General features: G+C 34.6%; 1 pseudogene; it reads left to right on the top strand.

The window, feature by feature from the left end:
* Positions 1-699: 699 nt before the first annotated feature.
* LOC110931482 lies at positions 700-5,197 on the top strand (annotated as a pseudogene).
* The last annotated feature ends 15,808 nt before the right edge of the window (positions 5,198-21,005 follow it).

Raw genomic sequence — 21,005 nt, 5'->3', positions numbered from 1 at the left:
TTGAAATACGAATAATAGATAAATCCGGGTATGAACTTACTAAGGATATAGAGTCATTAGAAAATACCCATAGTAATAATTACAACCTATAAATCCTCATTTCGTTACCACTTTGTACACACTACCCTTAACAATAATTACTCGTAAATCTTGTCTTCTTTACTCGTTAGGAGAAAATAATAGTAATAATAATAATAATAATAATAATAATAATAATAATAATAATAATAATAATAATAATAATAAAATCTAAAAGATAAAATGTAATACGTATATGTTGTATACATGAAGTGCATATATATAATGATACTTGTGTATTATTTGAGTAAGTAATATTTCTTCTCAATCATGTATCATAGAGTAAAAAAAAATGAAGGCGGCCAATAGCGTAGTTCATTGTTAATATAAATAGATGCCAACCTCCTTCATACAAATCATACACAACCTTCTCTCGCACATAAAGCACATGAGCAGGTTAGTAGTATGTTTAGTTAAACATTAATTCTTTTAAGTTTCAATATTAAAAATCTTTACTATGATTAATTAATTTATAAATTTAATTATAGTAAAATGTTCATAGTAGAGTTATATTTTCAACATGTTACATTTGAAAAATATTGTATTATGTGAATTAATTATTCTAAGTGCTCGTTAATAAATAGAATATTGAAGTAGTATTTTTCATGAAAAATATAGAAAATGTCGGCAGAACCTTCGGTTAACAACAATCGTCAACCTAACCCATCAGTTAATCCTGCTCGTCATAGCGAACCTGTAAACTTAGGAGATGACATGATCGATCGGATTGCCGTCCGAGTTGCGCAAATCCTTGCCAACGCACAGGGACGCGAACGTCAGAATACAGAACGATCAGGGCAATCTGAGGGAAGCACTGCACCTACACCTACACCAACTCCACGAGAAGAACCTCGCCCGGAAAAGAAGGTAGATGATACGAAAGTATCTAAAGCTATAGAAATAGAAATCTCTAAAGAATGTAATTACAAGACTTTCATTTCATGTAATCCTCCTTCATTCGACGGGAAGAAAGGTGCTATTGAGGCACATGAATGGCTAAGTGAGGTAGAAGCCATTCTAGACGTCAGTGATTGCCATGAAAGAAATAAAGTTAGGTTTGCTGTTCATTTGTTTAAATCCGAAGCGTTATTTTGGTGGAGGATACAAAAGAAAACTAGAGGTGATGATCTGGCACATCGCCTGAGTTGGAAGGAGTTTTCAGAACTGTTTACAAATTACTTCTGTCCACCAAGCGAAACTGACAGAATAGAAAAGGAATTTTTGCATCTTGAACTCGGGAATAAGACATACCGGGAATATGTCACCAAATTCAATGAAATGTCTCGAATAGTGTCTTACTTGGTGAACCCTGAAGAAAATCGTATTCGAAGATTCCTGTGGGGACTCCCCACAGAATATCGCACGTTTATCAAGTCTACCAAACCAACTACCTATCATGATGCGGTAGAGGCTGGGGCAACTATCGCCACTGAGATCCAACAAAAGAAAACCCCAGAAACTATCCCGAAAAGGAAATGGGAAAACTACCAAGAACAAAAGAAACCCAATTACAGAGATTTCAAGAGGCAACGAGGACCCCCACCTAGGTGCCCAACTTGTGGAAAAGGACATTCCGGTCCATGTAACCAGTTAGTCTGTAGAAACTATAAGAAACCTGGACACAACTATCGTGATTGTAGAGAGCCACGTAAGTGTTTTAAATGTGGAGAGACGGGCCACTATAGTGATAGCTATCCTAAGAGGAATGAGGAACCTAATAAAGCAAGAGGGAGAGCTTTTGTTCTGAATACTGAAGAGGCTCGTAGGAACCCTGATGTCATAACAGGTACATTTCTCCTTAACAACTTTTATGCTAAAATACTATTTGATACTGGTGCTGATAGAAGTTTTATATCTGAGCACTTTAGAGTTTTGATTAATCAGACTCCTTGTAAGCTAGATAAGCCATTTATAGTAAAACTAGCAGATGGGAGGGAAGAAGAAATTGTGAGTGTGGTAAAGGATTGTACCATCCAGATTAGTAAGACCCCAATATCCATAGACTTACTACCACTGAAACTTGGAGAGTTCGACGTAGTAATAGGAATGGATTGGTTATCTAGTCACCAAGCTCAAATATTGTGTGATAAGAAGCAAATTCAAATTAAGGACCCAAAAGGGGGAACTGTATCAATTGATGGGGAAATACCTAGTAAACCCATAAGTTTTATTTCCATGATAAAAGTATCCAAGTGTATTCAAAAGGGTCATTTAGCTTACCTAGTATATGCACTAGAGGCAAAGGAAGAAAAGAAACTAGAAGAGGTAGCAGTAGTGGTTGAATTCCCTGAAGTATTCCCTGAAGATCTTCCCGGATTACCACCTGACAGACAAATTGAGTTTAGAATCGACTTGATCCCAGAAGCAACCCCTATTGTCAAAGCCCCGTACCGCCTTGCCCCGACTGAAATGAAAGAGTTGAGAAACCAACTCCAGGAGTTACTGGACAAAGGATTCATACGTCCTAGCACGTCACCATGGGGAGCGCCGATTCTCTTTGTCAAGAAGAAAGATGGCTCAATGAGGATGTGTATTGATTATAGAGACCTGAATAAGATCACTATAAAGAATCGATACCCACTCCCAAGAATCGATGATCTTTTTGATCAATTACAAGGCGCAAGCTACTTCTCGAAGATAGACCTAAGATCTGGGTATCATCAATTAAAGGTTAGAGAAGACGATATACCCAAGACTGCCTTTAGGACAAGGTATGGTCACTACGAGTTCCTAGTGATGCCTTTCGGCCTCACTAATGCACCAGCTGCCTTCATGGACCTTATGAACCAAGTCTGCAAACGATACTTGGATCAATTTGTAATCGTCTTCATAGATGATATCCTAATCTACTCTAAGAGTAGAGAAACACACGAGGCTCATCTCCGTGCCATTCTTAAGTTACTAAAAGAAGAAAAACTTTATGCCAAGTTCAGTAAGTGTGAATTCTGGACTAGGGAAGTCCAATTTTTAGGGCATGTTGTTAATGAAAAAGGCATACAAGTGGATCCTACAAAGATTGAAGTAGTTAAGAATTGGGAGGCACCAAGAAATCCCACAGAAATTCGACGTTTCCTAGGGCTAGCAGGGTATTATAGAAGGTTCATTCAAGATTTCTCTAAGATAGCGATGCCTCTAACGACACTGACTCAGAAAAATACCCCATTTGTCTGGGGCAGCCAACAAGAAGAAGCTTTTAATCTTTTGAAAACAAAGTTATCCAGTGCCCCAGTACTTGCATTACCCGAGGGTACCGAAGATTTTGTAGTATATTGTGATGCTTCTCATTATAGACTAGGGTGTGTGTTGATGCAAAGAGGCAAAGTTATCGCCTATGCATCTCGACAGTTAAAGATACATGAAAGAAATTACACCACCCATGATCTAGAACTCGGAGCAGTAGTATTTGCCCTCAAGATATGGAGGCATTACTTATATGGAACTAAGTGTGTGATCTACACTGATCACCAAAGCCTAAAGTATATATTTGAGCAAAAGATGTTGAACATGAGACAGAGGAGATGGATGGAGTTGTTGAATGACTATGATTGTGAAATTCGTTACCATCCAGGAAAAGCTAATGTAGTAGTAGATGCCCTTAGTCGGAAGGATAAAGTTAAACCTTTAAGAATACGTGCATCTAGAATTGAAGTGAAAATAGGTTTACTAGAACGAATTAAGGATGCACAGACACATGCCCTGAAAGTTGAGCAGATTAACAAAGAAAGGATGGTGGGAAAACAAGAACTACTTGTTAAAGGAGAAGATGGAATACTAAGACTCCACAATAGGATTTGGATACCTATTGTGGGAGGACTCAGGGATATGGTGATGGAAGAAGCACATAGATCAAAGTATACAATGCATCCTGGCAGTACGAAGATGTACAAGAATATTCGAGATGAATATTGGTGGCCAAGGATGAAGCAATCAATCAATGAATATGTGGAAAAATGCATGACGTGTTCACAGGTCAAAACAGAACATCAGAAGCCTGCAGGATGTTTAATCCAACCCGAGATCCCTGAATGGAAATGGGAGATGATAACCATGGATTTCATTACTAAACTTCCACGAACTAAGAATGGTCACGATACTATTTGGGTTATAGTAGATCGTCTAACTAAGTCTGCTCATTTCTTGCCAATACGAGAAGATTATAAAATGGATAAATTAGCAAGAATTTATGTCAAGAAATTGTCACCCGTCATGGAGTACCTATCTCCATTATATCAGATAGAGATAGCCGTTTTACGTCCAGATTTTGGCAAAGCTTCCAAAAGGAATTGGGAACAAAAGTAAATTTAAGTACGGCTTATCACCCACAGATAGATGGCCAAAGTGAAAGAACCATACAAACACTGGAAGACATGCTTAGGGCATGTGTGATAGACTTTGGAGGAAACTGGGATGAGCATTTACCTCTAATAGAGTTTGCATACAATAACAGTTATCACGCAAGCATCAAGGCGGCTCCGTTTGAAGCACTATATGGAAGGAAGTGTCGTACCCCAGTTTGTTGGACTGAGATTGGTAGAAATCCATTAGCTGGACCCGAAATTATTGAAGAAACTACCAATAAAATCATACAAATCCGAGAAAGAATGAAGACTGCTAGAGATAAACAGAAAAGTTACGCCGACAGACGAAGAAGACCCTTAGAATTTCAAGTTGGCGACAAGGTATTACTTAAGGTCTCGCCTTGGAAAGGTATCATTCGTTTCAGGAAGAAAGGAAAACTAAGTCCGCGCTATATTGGACCATTTGAGATAATCAAAAGAGTTGGTCCTGTAGCATATAGGTTAAAATTGCCAACAGAATTACAAGGAATTCATGACACGTTTCACGTGTCAAATTTAAGAAAGTGTCTAGCGGACGAGTCACTTAAGATACCCTGGCAGGAGATCCAGATCAATGACAAGTTGAACTTCACAGAGCGCCCCATTCAGATCATAGATCGACGCATAAAGAAATTAAGAAACAGTGAGTTTCCTCTAGTACGAGTCAAATGGGATGCAAGGAGAGGACCTGAAGAGACATGGGAAAAAGAAGACGAGATGAAACAAAAATATCCACATCTCTTTGCTTAAATTTCGCGGACGAAATTTCTATAAGGTGGGGAGAGTTGTAACATCCTGTTTTGTGAACCAATAAAATTATATTTAAAATTTATAATTTATATATTGTTGAACGACTAAGTAACGAGTAAAATGGTTAGTTGAAATATGAGACATCTGTACAAGCCCTGGCTATTATAAGAGACCGTTTAATATTAATAATTAAATATATTATTTTATTTACCTTACTCCGTTTTTAATGAAACTTAGGTTAAAATGTAGATAAAAATATGCTCGTTCTAATGACATATTCTTCGTTTTATAAACGTCATATTTTAAAAGTTATACAAGAAAAACGAGTGAAGCAGCTGAATTAATATAACTAAGCTAGCTAGCTAGCACGTCAAGCTAGCTAGCAAGCATGTCAATGTCCCACATCGCCCAGAAAGGAATTGAGGTGCCTGCTTGCTTCACATATATATAGGAGTTAAATGGTAGGATTTTAGATACACCAAAATTTTAACAGTAACGCTCTAGTATTGAGAATCCCGCGTATACGATACCCCGTTGGGTGTTGTTAGTAGTCGTTTTTGGAGCACGAGTAGGAGCAGGAGTAGGGAAACTCTACATCAACGTGCCGTAGATAGTCTTAAGGTATACTCTCGTTTAAGTTTATGTTTAGTTATTTATTATTTATTTTTAGTAGTTAATATTAGTTTTATTATTAGTAATAATATATTAGTGGTAGTAGTGTTAGTATTATCTTTAGGTAGTAGGGTTATTGTCAGGGGCGGGTATTGGGAAGCCTACCCTTAGTTAGGCATGGACTGATCAACCATGCTTAAACAAGGTATGGTTAACCAATATCCAACCATGATAATGACTAGTTAGGTGTATCATTACCTAACTTAGGATTATGTAAATTGTGTCAGGACCTTGAGATAGTACCTGATCATACTAGCAATTGTATCAACGGTTAGCTACTAGCAAGAGGTGAGTTTTATGAATGCTTTTCAAATGTGAACATGCTTGTCCTAAGCTGTAATAATGTGGTATGACTGTTGTACGCATGTATATAACCTGAGCATGACATACACATGATAGTTGTGGTCCCTTATACGTGCCGCTACGGCGGGATTTGTCGGTACTACACCTGTGGTGTAGTGGGCATTAACTGTATGGTTATGTAAGTTACGTGGTAACGTTGGGTTATGATAACATGGGCGGGTACAAGTCATGATTAAATAATGTGAATTGTAAATTGTGTATATTCATAAACTCACCAGTGTAATATCTGACGTCTTTTAAGCATGTGTCACAGGAAATGATGGTTAGTCTTAGGCGGGTTGTTTATCTCGGATAGGCGTGACTAGTGAAATAAAGTATCTCAAACTTTCTTATCTGGTGGAAATTTTGCGTGGTCAGCTAATAGTAGTTTGACCAAATTTTGTACCTTTAAGTTTCCAACTTTTGTACATTACCGTTTGTATCAATAACGTAAGTGTTTACTGGTAAGTTGGTATCAATTGTGTATGGTGCATCCTTGTATGGGTGTGATGTCACAACCTTGATACTCATGATACTATCGATTTAATCATAAAGGGATGCAATTGTGTATGGTTTATCGGGATGCCATGCTTTGTTGATGTTATATACTTTCACCCTATTAACCATAGTTAGGTTGCAGGGTATAGCGAGAGCATCGTTGTGTCATGTCAATGACACCTCAACTCCAAGTAAGCACACTTGTGCCACATAAGCAATGGAGTTCCCTCCTTTAACAACCAAGGTAAGGGCTAAAGCCCCCAATAGCCCCCCTCATTTATTTTTTTGGTTTTAAAGGTTTAAACTTGAAGTGGGGCCTACATTTTATCCGCTAATGTTCGCTATTTCTTTGGCTAACATTCGATATTGCCCCACAATAGCTATCATGGTATACAGGAGCACTATTGATGGTAAAGATGATGAATTGATAGGGCAAGAGTTACAAACCGATAAACATGTGTCATCGTAGTTGGTGAAGATGTGAGACGTTGATAAGCAAAGGTGACGTTTTGTGAGATAACCATTATGGGTAAAGACATCACACGCAAACCAATTAATTTAAAATATTACCAACAGGTGACTAAATTCAAAGTCACAAAGGTTTGACTCCGACGTTTGCTTCACTCACATACCATTGATGATTTATGAACGTCCATGGATATTGCTTTTAGTAAAAAAAAAAATACAGAGATTATCTGTAAGTTCTATAGATGAAAATTTATAAAATCTTCAATATTTTTCGTATATATAAAAAATTGTAACAATATATATTACATCTTCATACAATAACATATCTAAGACTGAGGGGCTACAAGTACTAGCGCTAGACCGGGCGTTAAAATAACTCCTTAAGTAACTTGTCATACATCGCCCAATGGTCTACATAACATAAAGGTTGGATGACTTATACAAAATTCAGATGTGGTAAATCTAATATGCCTATTAGGCTACATAGAGTGGGAGGTCTTGAAAATGGAGCATGAAGCGCCATGTGGCATGTATCTTAAATTGTTATTATTGGTGTTTTTCTGGCCAAAACAACCCAAAACATCATGCCTAATTCCAAAAAAATATGCATACATGTCAATTTCTATGTCTTCTCATACTTTTTACGAAAAATGTACTTTTTACTGGAATTTAAACCCACACACACATACACACTATATTTACGGGTTATAATTTATACCAGTGGGATTCCCCCTGCGATGCGATGGGATTTGGTTTTGGCTTGGTTCATTACTTTATCAGCACTCGGTATAGCAACACTCGGTATAGCAACCCAAATAGAAAACAAAATAAATAAAGTCGTGCTCCGACTATACCCGATAGTAGTATTGTACCCATTCGTCACGATACAAAAAAACCAATATAGGTTATGATACAAATTAAATAGTATATTTTGAGTACAACTCTGTTTGTAACAAAATTCATATTAGAACGTCAAGAAAAAAATTGAATGCACCTACGAATTTAGCTTTTAAAGAAAGATTAATAAGCGTGTGTTATTTGAGGAACATCAAATTAAATAAAAACTAAATAATTAAAAACATATATCATTTAATTTAAATGCCATTTTAGTGTGACAGCCGTCACTTTTCCGTACATTCTGTGCACTAATTGAACAGTAATATATATACTTAAAAATTGTGCATGATCTAGTTTACAAGACAAATGAATTTTTTATTACTGTTATATACATACAATGGCATTTCATAATCGTTGCTACATGCAACACGATATAGTGCTAATAATGCACAGAACAGACTTGGCACCAATATTAGACAAAAAAAAATACTGACAATGTTCAGTACATAAACAGACAATATTTTTGAGGCCTAGTATGAGCCAGAGACGATGTATTACACTTGTATAGTGTGTAGGGAAGTAAGGACCATAAAACTGCGTCACTAGGTGATAGTTATAGTGACCGGAAGTGCCTAAAACGTACTTTAAGTGCAAAATTCTGCACTAAATACCAAAAATTTAGCATTTAACAAGCTAGTAAAGTGCAAAAACTTTGTAAAATAATCCTAGATACTTTCCAAAGTGTTGGGAATTGAATGTGTCACTAAGAACAATATAAAAGACACTTTAAAGCTTTATTTAGCACTTTAACATATCAACATCTAACCGAACAACCGGACATTACCCGGAACACAAAATATTGTTAAACACATTGTTTTTATTTTTCTGATCTAGTTAGGGTCCCCGAACACCCTAACACACTATATACTTAATAACACACCAAAACCCACTAACTAAAACACTTGCTTTCTAACTAAACCAACAAATTACCATCACAACCCAACCAAACTAAGACCCCCCCCCCAAAAAAAAAAATCGGTTATGTAGTGTCCCCCACTCTTAGATTTTTTTGAATTATTTAATGGGATTATGTTGATGATTATGAGACACATATTCATTTCAACACTACTTCAAACAAACTTCTTCTCTTCCTTCTTTCTTTGATCGGCCGACCCCATACCACCATTATCAACATTTTTTTTATCATCTCCTACCATTTAAAGGGTGTACAAAGGTGTCAAAGTGCAAACAACTAAGTTCGGTGTGTTTGGAAGCTCAAGGACCGCTCTCGTTTTCTTTTAACCACCACCTTTACGCTTTGAAACTCCCCTAGCCTTGAGCTAGTAGTAAGTGTTTCTAATCGTCATCTCGATCTTGTTTATGGTGGTTAATAGGTGATTTAATGGTTAAAGAACATAACTTAAAGTCTTGAACATAAGATGAATAAGTTGGATAAAGAGAAGTTATGTGTGTAAATCTTGTAAATCTTGTTTAGTTGTGAATATTTGATGTTGTTTGTTTCTAAAAGTGGGATGGATCATCACCTAACCATACTAGATCATGTTCAAGAACATGAACTAGTAGTATGTTAGTGTTAAGAGATGTGAAAAGATGATGAAACCATCCACCATGAACTTGAAACTTGAATAAACATAATTTTTCTTGTAAAATGGAGTTGTAAGCTTGCGGATCTAAAGATCTACAAGCGGTTTTTCGGAAGAACCAAGCGGGAAATACTAGTCTTGTTAAAACCCGGATCTTACATGAACTAAATATATTTTTAGAAGGTAAACAAGTGTATGAACACTTGTGTAACAAGAAATTTTCACAAAGAAATATTTTCGGAAATCATAACTAGAAGTTGTGAAAATGTATATTCTTTAAAAATAAAGTTTTTAATAAACTAAACTTATTTTTAAAGATAACAAGACCCACTAAACATGTTAGTAACTTACTACATATTTATAAACTTTCAAGTTCATGAGTTTATGGTTCATGTTTATTTTTGTCAAGATTAGTGGTTAAAGATTGTATATTGTTGGTTGTTAAATCGTTTGATTGATTTTACAAAAGAAAATGATATGCTGAAAGCATGGACACCTCCGTTTACAGAGGAAACTCTGGCGAAATTTTTCTAGAAATATAACACTTTGAAATATTTTTCTAACAAGCGTTTACGGAAATATTTTTAACGTGATTTTCAAAATAAATTTCGCTATGATTTCATTTCAAAAATAACCAAGCACCGAAGGTGGATTTTCATAAATAAAATTGTTAAATATATATTTAGAATATATATTTTATAATAAAACGCGTGTGTGATTGCTTGCTTATTATGTGGATTAGATATATTATTTTTAGGGTAAAAATAATATAACTTGAAAATGTCATAAAATTATGACTCCAAAATAATACCAACGCTCTCACAAAATAAATATTGAAGTTACACGAATATTGTTATTACAACGCAATAACGTAACTTACGAAATATTCCGAGAAGTACCGCTACAATGTATTTTTGGTAAATATTATTTTGGAGACAAAAGAAACGAAAGTATGATTTTTATTATTACAAAGTATATCATATTATCGACAAAGAGGAAATATATTACTTTTGGAAGTAAAAATATATTTTCTTAGAATAATTAGAAGATATATGATTTTTGAAGAAAAATATATATTTTCTTGGTGATACATTATTTTTCGACAAAACAAGTCTACGTATATTTTCTAAGTGAAAATATATTATTTTGGAAAATTACAAATACGAGAATACGAGAATACATGTATGAAATACTCCCATCCTTGGGAAGGAAACACTAAAACAAATACTTGAAAAGTATTATAACTCCGGATGACGTAAGGACATAAAGAAAACGTAACTCAAAACATGAATACTAAGGCAAGGCACGACCCGCTCGTCTAATAGACCCTAACACATTGTAGGTAGCCGTATTTGCTGGTGAGATTTGAGTTACGAGTACTGAAGACGCAAAACAGTGAGTTCATGCTCCCCCTTTTGTTTAACTGTTTTTTGGGTTTATAACTCTCGGGGGTGAAATACATGTACAAATACTTAAACGGTATGAAATGCCTATGAAATACTAGATCATGTGAGCATAGACTTAATACTAAAATGCCATAAATTCTTGGTGAAAACTAGTACCAAGAAATGCTAAAAATGCCATAAAGCCTTGGTGAAAACTAGTACCAAGCCATTAAAAACATTCATTAATTAGGGACGAGGGTTAGATCTAACGGGTAAGGCCGAACCCCACTCATGGTCAAAACTAGTACCTAGTAGTGCTTCGGAGTCCCAGTCGAGGTTAATCGACACAGTCGAGGGAAATCAACACAGTCGAGGGTAATCGACACAGTCAAGGAGTCATAACGAGTACTCCGACAAGGAATCAGAACGAGTATTCCGACAAGGAGTCATAACAAGTACTCCCCATGTCCTCACATGCCTTAGAGTTCTTGTAAAACATTCATGTTCATACACGTTTTTCATACCTGTTTACAAAAGAGTCTCTCAAAGATTTACAAGATTTACAGTAAACAAACTAGATGCATGAACTCGCTTAACTTTTTGTTGATGTTTTCCAAAATTACATGTATTTCAGGTAACAGGATGGATCTTGGACGCAGGTGTCGTAACTAGAAGTTTAGATGTCATCCACTTTTGTTGGTTTGTAACCTGGTCGAAGGTTGTGTTTTAAAAACTTGAATAAACAATGTTTGTAATACATAAATTTTATGAATGGATGAACATCGTTTTGATCATGTAGTTGTTTATTACGATTGAGTGCAATGATATTAAACCAGTCACACATCATACGCTTCCGCAAAAGACAGGGTGTGACATTTAGTCCCTGTGGATTAGGCCATTTTGTCAGTTTAATCCAAAGGTTTTATTTTTCGTCTGTGTGTCCAAAAAGGTTTCACTATTGCCATTTTAGTCCCTGTGGTTTAGGCCATTTTGTCATTTAGTCCAAAAGTTTCATTTTTCGTCTGTGTGTCCAAAGAGGTTTCACTATTGCCATTTTAGTCCCTGTGGTTTAGGCCATTTTGTCAGTTTAGTCCAAAAGTTTCATTTTTCGTCTGTGTCCAAAAAGGTTTCACTATTGCCATTTTAGGCCACAGGGTTAACTTCATCCATTTTTCTGTTAACGAGAAGGGTAATTTGATCATTTTATATGACTGGATTGCCCTTCTAGTTAACAAAATTACATATAAAATGACCGAATTACCCTTCTCGTTAATAGAAAAAATGAATGAATTAACCCAGTGGACTAAAATGGCAACGGTAAAGTCTTTTTGGACCACAGGCGAAAAATGAAATATTTAGACTAAAGTGACAAAATGGCGCAAACCAAAGGGACTGAAATGACATTTAACTCTATTATTTAAAACGTACTTGGATAATTTGAAACATAAATTTGGACTTTCATTTTTGAAACATAAATTTGGACTTTAATTTAAACGAGCCAACAAAAACCAGCTAAATCTATCTATACTTTCTATAAAAGGAGAAATCCCAATAACATAAGAAAAGCTGATGTGTCAGTAGGAGAGCATGTCCAACAAGGCTTTTCTTATGTGATTATTATATCATAGAGCCTAATATTAAAAGCCATAAAAATTTAAAGGTGGCCCACATTTATACTCCAAAGGCCTGCCATCAAACCACTGCCTTAAACCTCTGACGATTCAAAATCCTGGCTCCATATTCAATTCAAAATTTTATAATCAAACATCTGTTCCCAGTTCAAAATTTTGGCTCCACACTTTCATCTCTCCCTCAAATCAAGTTCCCTCAACATCTGCCCTCAACATTTTATAATCAAACATCTGTTCCCAATTCAAAATTCTGGCTCCACATTCAAAATTCAAAATTCAAATAATATATTCTAATCCTATAAATAAGACATAATTATCTGGCTCCACATTCAAATCTCTCTCGCTAATATCTGCGTCCGTGTCTCTCTCTCTCAAATGCATCTTTCTCGCGATTCAGCCGCTATTCTCCGATTACACTTCCTTGTTCGAATGTTTGATGATTTTGTTTACATGTTATCGTTCCAGTATCATTATTCCAACATCGTCGTTTCAATGAAGCTTCCCATCACACATCAACCTTTCAATATTGAAGTTGCAGTATAATTGTTGCAACATCGTGAAAGGTTGCATGTGCTACCTTCTTTGATGGAAGAGTTGCAACTTGAACGGACGATATGTATCTTGTATCGTGAAAAGTCAGTTGTGCTACAACAGTTGAGAAGAGACCTTTGCATTTTAGGTTTGTTTCTTATTTTCATTAACTGTTGATGATGTTGAGAGTTTTTATTTACACTGACATTTTAGAATATGTTAAGATGCATGTTTATATTATTAAAATGAACTACTACATAGAAAAATAGGAATTTAATGAAATATTTATAAAGTATTACACTCTATGGTTAACACTTGCTAAGATTTCGTAGACTCTGGCCTTTCTCCATGTGATTTCATGTTCTCTTTTGAATTTCAGGTCAGTTAGCATGTTGCAAATTTTCTGATCCTGTTCTAGAAGTTGTGTCAGAAACTCTTCTGCATTCTTCTGGAACTCTGATGGAGGAGAGTGCAGGACTTCATCGAGTAATGCTATGTTGTTCCAGGTTTTGTTGTAATTAGTGTCATTGATTATATCGACTTTCCTGTTTAGTTCTTGGTCTCTTCTTTGTTCTTTGAGTGACCACATCGAGAATTGTGTTTTAACATCTCTGGTGTCTGACCAGTGGTAGAATCTGAAGTTTGCCATGTAGATTTTTTGTTGGTTTTCTGATTTGGAACAATTTTTGACAGAAAGTGATTTGTAGGACAATTTGTTGATGTTTTGAATCAAAAATAATCATCGGTCTTTTATAGAGTTTAAAAACACATCTACATGGTAAATGGAGAGGTTAATTGTAATTGTGATAATCTGCTTTTGTTCTTTGAATTTCGATATTTTGTCCCTTGGGTTTCTTGGTATTTAATTTTACAGTTTTTCCATAAAAGTTGGGGTTTGAAAAGGTTGTTGCATTAAAAGACTGTTGTTTTGAAATAAACATTAATATGTTTATATTAAATGTACACGTTTTCACAATTACAAATTTCCGTATATAAACTCAGAGTCACTTCACCTGTTTTTCAGAAAATCTTCCTACGAAGATATCATACTTTCAGGAAAGTCGAGTAATATAGTTTATTCAAATGGCGTCATTCACAAATGCAAAATCAGATGATTTAAAGTAGCGTTTTGTCAGGAAAATCGAGGAACAGGTGTATGAAGATAGGGCTACTCTTCAAGAGCTGAAGAGATGTTTTGATGGATTGCATGTTGGCCTGTTCACTAGAGAGCATGTTTCCAGAGATCTTATGTGGATGTCTTCAACTTCCGTTTGTGAGCTTTGTGTTGTCAGTAATATAGAGTGCGGTGATAGAGACGTGGAGTTCATGACGTTGCTGAAGGACATACATCGAGAGGTTCAACAATCGATGGAGTTGAAGCTAAAGTTTCTTAATTCTTGCTGTTATTGTTAGATTTGAACTTTAATGTTGTTCAGTATGTGATGTAATTATTGGACTTTTAATGTCATGAATAAATGAATATATTTTAATCTTATGAATCTATGTTGAGTTTTAGTTTTACTTATTTAGTGTTTGAGTTTGATTTAGATTATGTTGATGTTTAATTTTGTCTGAACATCTGTTTGGTAAGTAAACAGAGGTCAATATTTAGAGTTTTCAAAGGTCTGTTGTAGTTAAAGTTTGGTAAAAGAGAACATTTGTTGATGATGAAACAACTGTGTATGCTAACGACTGTTTGATTTACCACTGTTGACTAAATGAATAAATTTTAATAGTATTAATCTTTGTTGTTGCATCTTCATTTTAATTATTTCAGTCATTCCTAAGTATTATTTTATAATTTTGTTTATCAATAACAGTTTTTTGGAAGAATTTACCGTATATTTTGGTGTTGTAAAAGGTGATGTGTAGCTAAAGTCTGACAAAAGAGAGCATCTGTTGATGAATAAATGTCTGAAGAGGCAAAGGTCTGCTATTGGTCAACAGATGTTAATGAACAACAGATGATATTCAATCTTAAAATGCTTAACAGAGCAGTTGATACTAACAGTGGTTGGGCTAATGATGAATAAGTATTATATTATATAAGGTCTGCTATAAGTATTTTTATATAATTTTGTATGTCAATAACAGTTTTTTGGAAGAATTTACGTTATATTTTGCTGTTATAAAAGGTGTGTTGTAGCTAAAGTCTGACAAAAGAGAGCATCTGCTGTTATAAAAGGTCTGTTTTCAATCTTAAAATGTTTAACAGGGGATTTGATACTAACAGTGGTTGGGCTAATAGCAGATGTTAGACTTACGACTGTTGAGTTACACCGATTGAAAACAATTGTTTTTGAAACTTATGCTTGCCTAAAAATACATCCACTGCTAAATGGTACCGTCTGTTGTCATAATTTCTGTTTATCCTAATGACTGTTGATTTACTATACTGCTGACTTTCATCCATTATGACAACAGAGGCTCTGACGTGGACAGATGTTAGCTAAAAATAAAACAACTACTGAAAGTTATCATCTGTTCTCATAACTTCTGTTTATCTAACGACTGTTTGACCCACACTGTTCCCAACGACCAATAGAGGTTTCCAAACACATTTTGTTAGACATCTTTTAGACATCTTTTATAAAGTTTGTTAAATATCTTTTATATTTACTTATAGTTGTCTTTTAGCTATAATAGATAACACATTTTCGTACAATATCTATACATGTATCTATATGTTCTATCAACATGTGTTATGCATGGTTTTCAATGTAAATGTAAATAACAAATTCAATAAGGGGTGTATGTGTAATTATTTTTCATTTGTTGAAAATATGGGAAAACGAAAACACAACCGTCATTATTTCTTTAGCATCATTACACATCAAACATCTATCATCTGACTTCTTGCAAAAATTTCTTCTTCCCAGTCATTTTCTAGGGTTTCAACTTTCTTATTCTCCGTCTTGTACATTCATATTGTAATGAACTTTATATTGTTTAACCGATTTTAATTTAAATCCTATCTTGCTACAAATACGATTTTAAACGTTTATTGTTATACATTCAAGAAGGGTTTATTTAGGTGTTTGAATCATTTGTTGAGAACATATTAAAATAGTTATTATTTGCAGAAAAATTTTAACTCATCCTCTGTTTCTATAATTAGTTTCAGTAGATACTCTGTTAATACAAAAAGTTAATGTTCATCTTCGAATCCAACTTTTTAATTTCAATCTTTTAACATCTTTACTGATTCAGGTTTTATCATGTATACAACATTTGTCAAGTTTCTTGATAACCTACAATCTTTGAAACTGGTATGACATGTTTTTATATACATAATTTTTTTTGAGATATATATTTAACAGTTGTTATGGTTTATATTTTCTTACACTACTTAAAAATTATATACAGGATGTGCCTATAGCCTTTGCTAATCAAAAGTTGGGAGGTTGTTGGCAAAAAAATAAGTTGCGAATCTATCATGAGTCTGGTAAAAAAATGGGTTGTGAGGGTTAGAACAGAAAATTCAACACCAATAATAACTGACGGTTGGGACAGTGTTGTTAAAGATCTCAATTTGTCGAGGGATACTTTGTTGGTTTTTAGACCATTGGGTGATTTTGGGCTTGAACTTTCATGTTTTGTTGATGGCATGTGTGGTGAATCTTATTTCACGTTTAATCGTTATGCAAGATTTGGTTTTACGGTATGACTATTGATCTTAACTTGAATCCTTTTGCATCTTAAACGTGTCAACACTTATTCTCATAAGTTACATACTTCACGTATAGAATTCATTATTTTTAATTTTATGCAGGTAATCAAAGATTGTTTCATTAAACAATTTTACGTAAACAGCCCACCAAGTGAGAAATTTCAAATCTGTTATAAGGGTTCCTATTGGAATGTTGAGGTGTCTAAGGTTGATACAAACTTTGTATTTGCTAGAGGATGGCCGGAAATGTGCAAGGATGTTGGGATACTTGAGGATGATTTGTTTGTCTTTAGCAGAATTGATGATGTTGTTTTTGAGGTAGTAGTTTATAGAGATGAGACTGAGATTTGCTTTTTGAAGAAACCTGAATCTGACGATGATAGTGTACTTGAGATATCGAAGGCTGATTATGTTGAGAATGTATTCAAGGTACGTATGTATTTAGCATTAGCAGTAAAAGTTTTAATTATTTTAACGTTATATTAATTATTTCATTAACGTTGACCAAGACATCTATGAGGATGAAGAAATTGTGTCTGTAGGTGAAGGAAGAACCGTCACTCAGGTACTTACTAAATTATTAAAATTATTTATTTTTAATTTAACACATATAAGAATTTAATGTTTTTACAACTATTAGTAATGTTGTTTACTGATGTTATATTTATCCAATAATTTATTATTTAGAAGAAGTTACCAACCAATGTCGAAGGCACGTCGACGAGACACATGTCTTCACGATTGAATAAAACACAAGATGTAAGTTTACCATCTTAAAGATTGTTATATTACTATGGTTATTAAATTTACTCTATGACGACATGTTAAGAAGAAAGGTAAAGTTACTTCTGAGAGAAAGGAGACGGTCAAGAATAGGACTAAGGGAAATGCTTGCTTACCTGTCGACACAAGTGATCATATTGGATGTTCTTCATCTACTCACAAAGTTAAGGTATCTATACTCGCCACTTAATTAGTATATCTTATATAAACTGTTTTTTTTTTTTTGTGCATATATTTAACATTCCTTTAATTCACATGTATATGTTTACTTTTTCATCAAGGGGAAGAGAGCCGTCAACATTCAGAAAAAGCTTAACTGTAGAAATAAGATTCCGAAGACTGCAAAAAAACATTCTGGACATCTTCTCGACCCTGAGTTCTTTCATTTTGATCACAAAGAAGACTATAGGCTGGTATACCATTTTTTATAAGAAACTAATGATTTATGTTTATTTGTCTGACTATTATTTTTTTCTACATAATACATGTAGCGTCTTCCAGTTGAAGTTGCCAGACGAGCAGGTCTTTCTGTTGATCTTCATCCTTTGAAAGTCTAAAACATGGTTGGAGTTGTGGAAGTTTATGATGTTAAGTCGGAGTTAAATGAATTGAAGCCACGTTATGCGTTGGACGGTTGGCGAAAGTTTATAACTGAGAATAACTTGAGGTTTGGTGATATGTTGCACTTCACATACGTGTCTTCGCAACAGAAGATCGTATTAAATCAAGTTACCTTAGTTTAACAACGACATTTAAGTATATTCTGATATCATATATTATAACTATGAATTTTTTGATGGTGATGTTGTATGTTTTTTGTTTTAAATTATTAACTTGATGTTTTGTTGCTATGTATAGCTAACATGATAAAACACTGTTATTGGCACTTTATGTTTTATATATACATGATATCATGCTTCTTTTTGCTAATAGTAACTGCAATTAGTAGAAACTCGGTTTATTAATTGCAAATGTGACATTCTTCTGCATTTATGGGTTTATGAATTCAAAATAATGGATGGATATATATGACCGTATTTGGCATGATGATGTTGTGTTTCATGTTGTAAAAACCAGGGAATTGTCAAATAATAGATTGCTTTACCCGATTAGATTATGTGTTAAATTATAGTTCTTTAAGTTATTGTTTCGTTTTCTTGAATTTTATGTAATTTTATAAAGAAGTACAATAACAAACAGTGGTTTGAACCCATATTTGCCTTTTGGTCAATAGTTAATGGAAACCCATGTTAGGTTCAACAGTGTTTTAAAGAGGAAAACAGTGTGAGAAGACAGTAGATCTGATTAAGTTAAACATCTGTTCAGACGTAAACAGATGTTTGGCCTTAAACAGATGTTTGGCCTTTTATATCAGAGGTTTGGACTTAAACAATTGTTTGACCTTAAACAGATATTTGGCCATATACAGATGTTTCTGTAGGATCATCATTGACCCTGAATGAGTCGATCAGAAGAGTCGTTTATCTAATTCAAAGGCGGAATCGATGAATCAGACGCTCAAACTAAATATAATGCTTCTTGTATTAATTCTGACAATGTTTACAACCTGGAAGCAAATCGGCAGCACTTCGTTACAGAATCAGGTCCGTGCCAAATGAACTAACCATGCACCTATTTATAGTAGTTCTGGTTCGCTAATAAGGACGCCTTAAAAGCGGACCTGTGTGAATGATTGAGGTTCGCTTATATGATCATGTACATATAAGCGGACCTGGTGATTTGATCCGGTTCGCTTATATGTACATTGTTCATATAAGCGGACCTCAATGCTAATCCACCATTTCTCGTTTCTCGAACCTCGTGCACACACTATTCTATCCTATCCTAATCTAATACATGATACAAGACGAAGTCAATAGACGTAGTGCACTAACAGACTCCCCCTCGGATATTGATGAAGTCTTCAGTGAACATTCTCTGTTATGCCACCTCTTCGGTCTTGATCATCTTTGCCAACTTGTTTAGATTGTAACAATATAAGTATCCTTCAATCTTTCTCTTTGATCATCTTCATCGTCAGCTGGCTCCCCCTCTCGTCAAGCCTTCGTGCTTTTTGGGATCGTCACCTAGCTTTCCAGCTACAAGCTCTTCCTCACTTTCAGCTTGTCTTCAGACTCCCCCTTAGTCTCTGCTCTCGGGATCGTAGTCTGATCTTCCCTGTAATCCTGCAGTCACTCAACCACTGTATAAGTAACAACATTTTAAAATTATCAATCAAATTCTCTAATACACTCCCCCTATCAAGCAACTCAACAGATATGGCAGCATTAAAGAATCCAATTCCCTCGCAGTTTATCATCCAAGTCCAAATTAATGACCTTGGAGATATCACAAACTGTTTTTGAACTTTTTCTAATAATTTCAAGTTTCAAAATAATGAACTTGTTTTGTTTTCAGAAACACAATCAGCTTACTTAGATTTTGAAACTCAGCAACTCAGATATCGGTTTATCTAAAATAAAGCAGAAATCAAAATCTTTTTGTATTTTCTGAAAATATAAAGTTGTAAAGAAATATGTACAAACATATTTACAAATAATATTTTTGTTTTGAATATGCGACAGAGGATCATATCAGTTTTTGACACATTACAAGTACTGTTGAGCTTAGATACACATTAAGAATTAAACAATTCACTTAGATTGTCGATATACTGATCCATTTAAATTTTCATACAAATTTCAACTGATTCAGGATACAATTTAGATGTTTTAAGAACTTAAACTCATTCATGTGTCCCACCTCTTGAATATACTCCCGTATCCAGAATCCCAGATATTCGGTCTTACAGGTGAGTATACCACAGATGATATCTGTAAGGGGTTAGATGCGAAACCGTGAGAGCTCAGGTCAGAACTTCCGTTCAGCAGAGAGATGACGGCTCGACTTTTGGTGTGTCCCCTTTAGAGTATCTTTTAGCATTACAACAGCAGCGACTATCAATTTTATTGTTTCATCAGCTTGCTGAGGGCGATGCTGTGTTTCAAGCATTTTGCAGAAAGTATTATTCGGGGACTAGGTCAGTACTTCCATACAGCAGAAGTCCCGGAATAATACCCCAGATATCACTGAGTATAAAGACCTAGTATCTCAGAATATGGGACCTTTCAAACGAGATTTCAGGGGTTACCTATATATCCAAGTAGTGTTCCCCACGAAATAAGCAAGTGTTTGAATTTAGGTTTATATCCCGGAAAAGTTTACTAAGTGTATAAAAACCTATCGACATATCATCAGTGAGACTGTTTAACGCTATTAATTCTTTACAATTCTTTAGCATACTGTAACTGTCTACTGATGTACTATCATTTCCTCTTTTTACGCAAAACTCAAATTTTTGAATTTTATCATGTTTTTGACTTTTTCAAATTTTCTAATGTTTTTGTATTTTCTGTCAA

Source organism: Helianthus annuus, chromosome 3 (assembly GCF_002127325.2).
Source record: "Helianthus annuus cultivar XRQ/B chromosome 3, HanXRQr2.0-SUNRISE, whole genome shotgun sequence".
Classification (NCBI taxonomy): Eukaryota; Viridiplantae; Streptophyta; class Magnoliopsida; order Asterales; family Asteraceae; genus Helianthus; species Helianthus annuus.
Note: the sequence above shows the minus strand (reverse complement) of the source record. Positions and strands in the feature narration are given on the sequence as shown.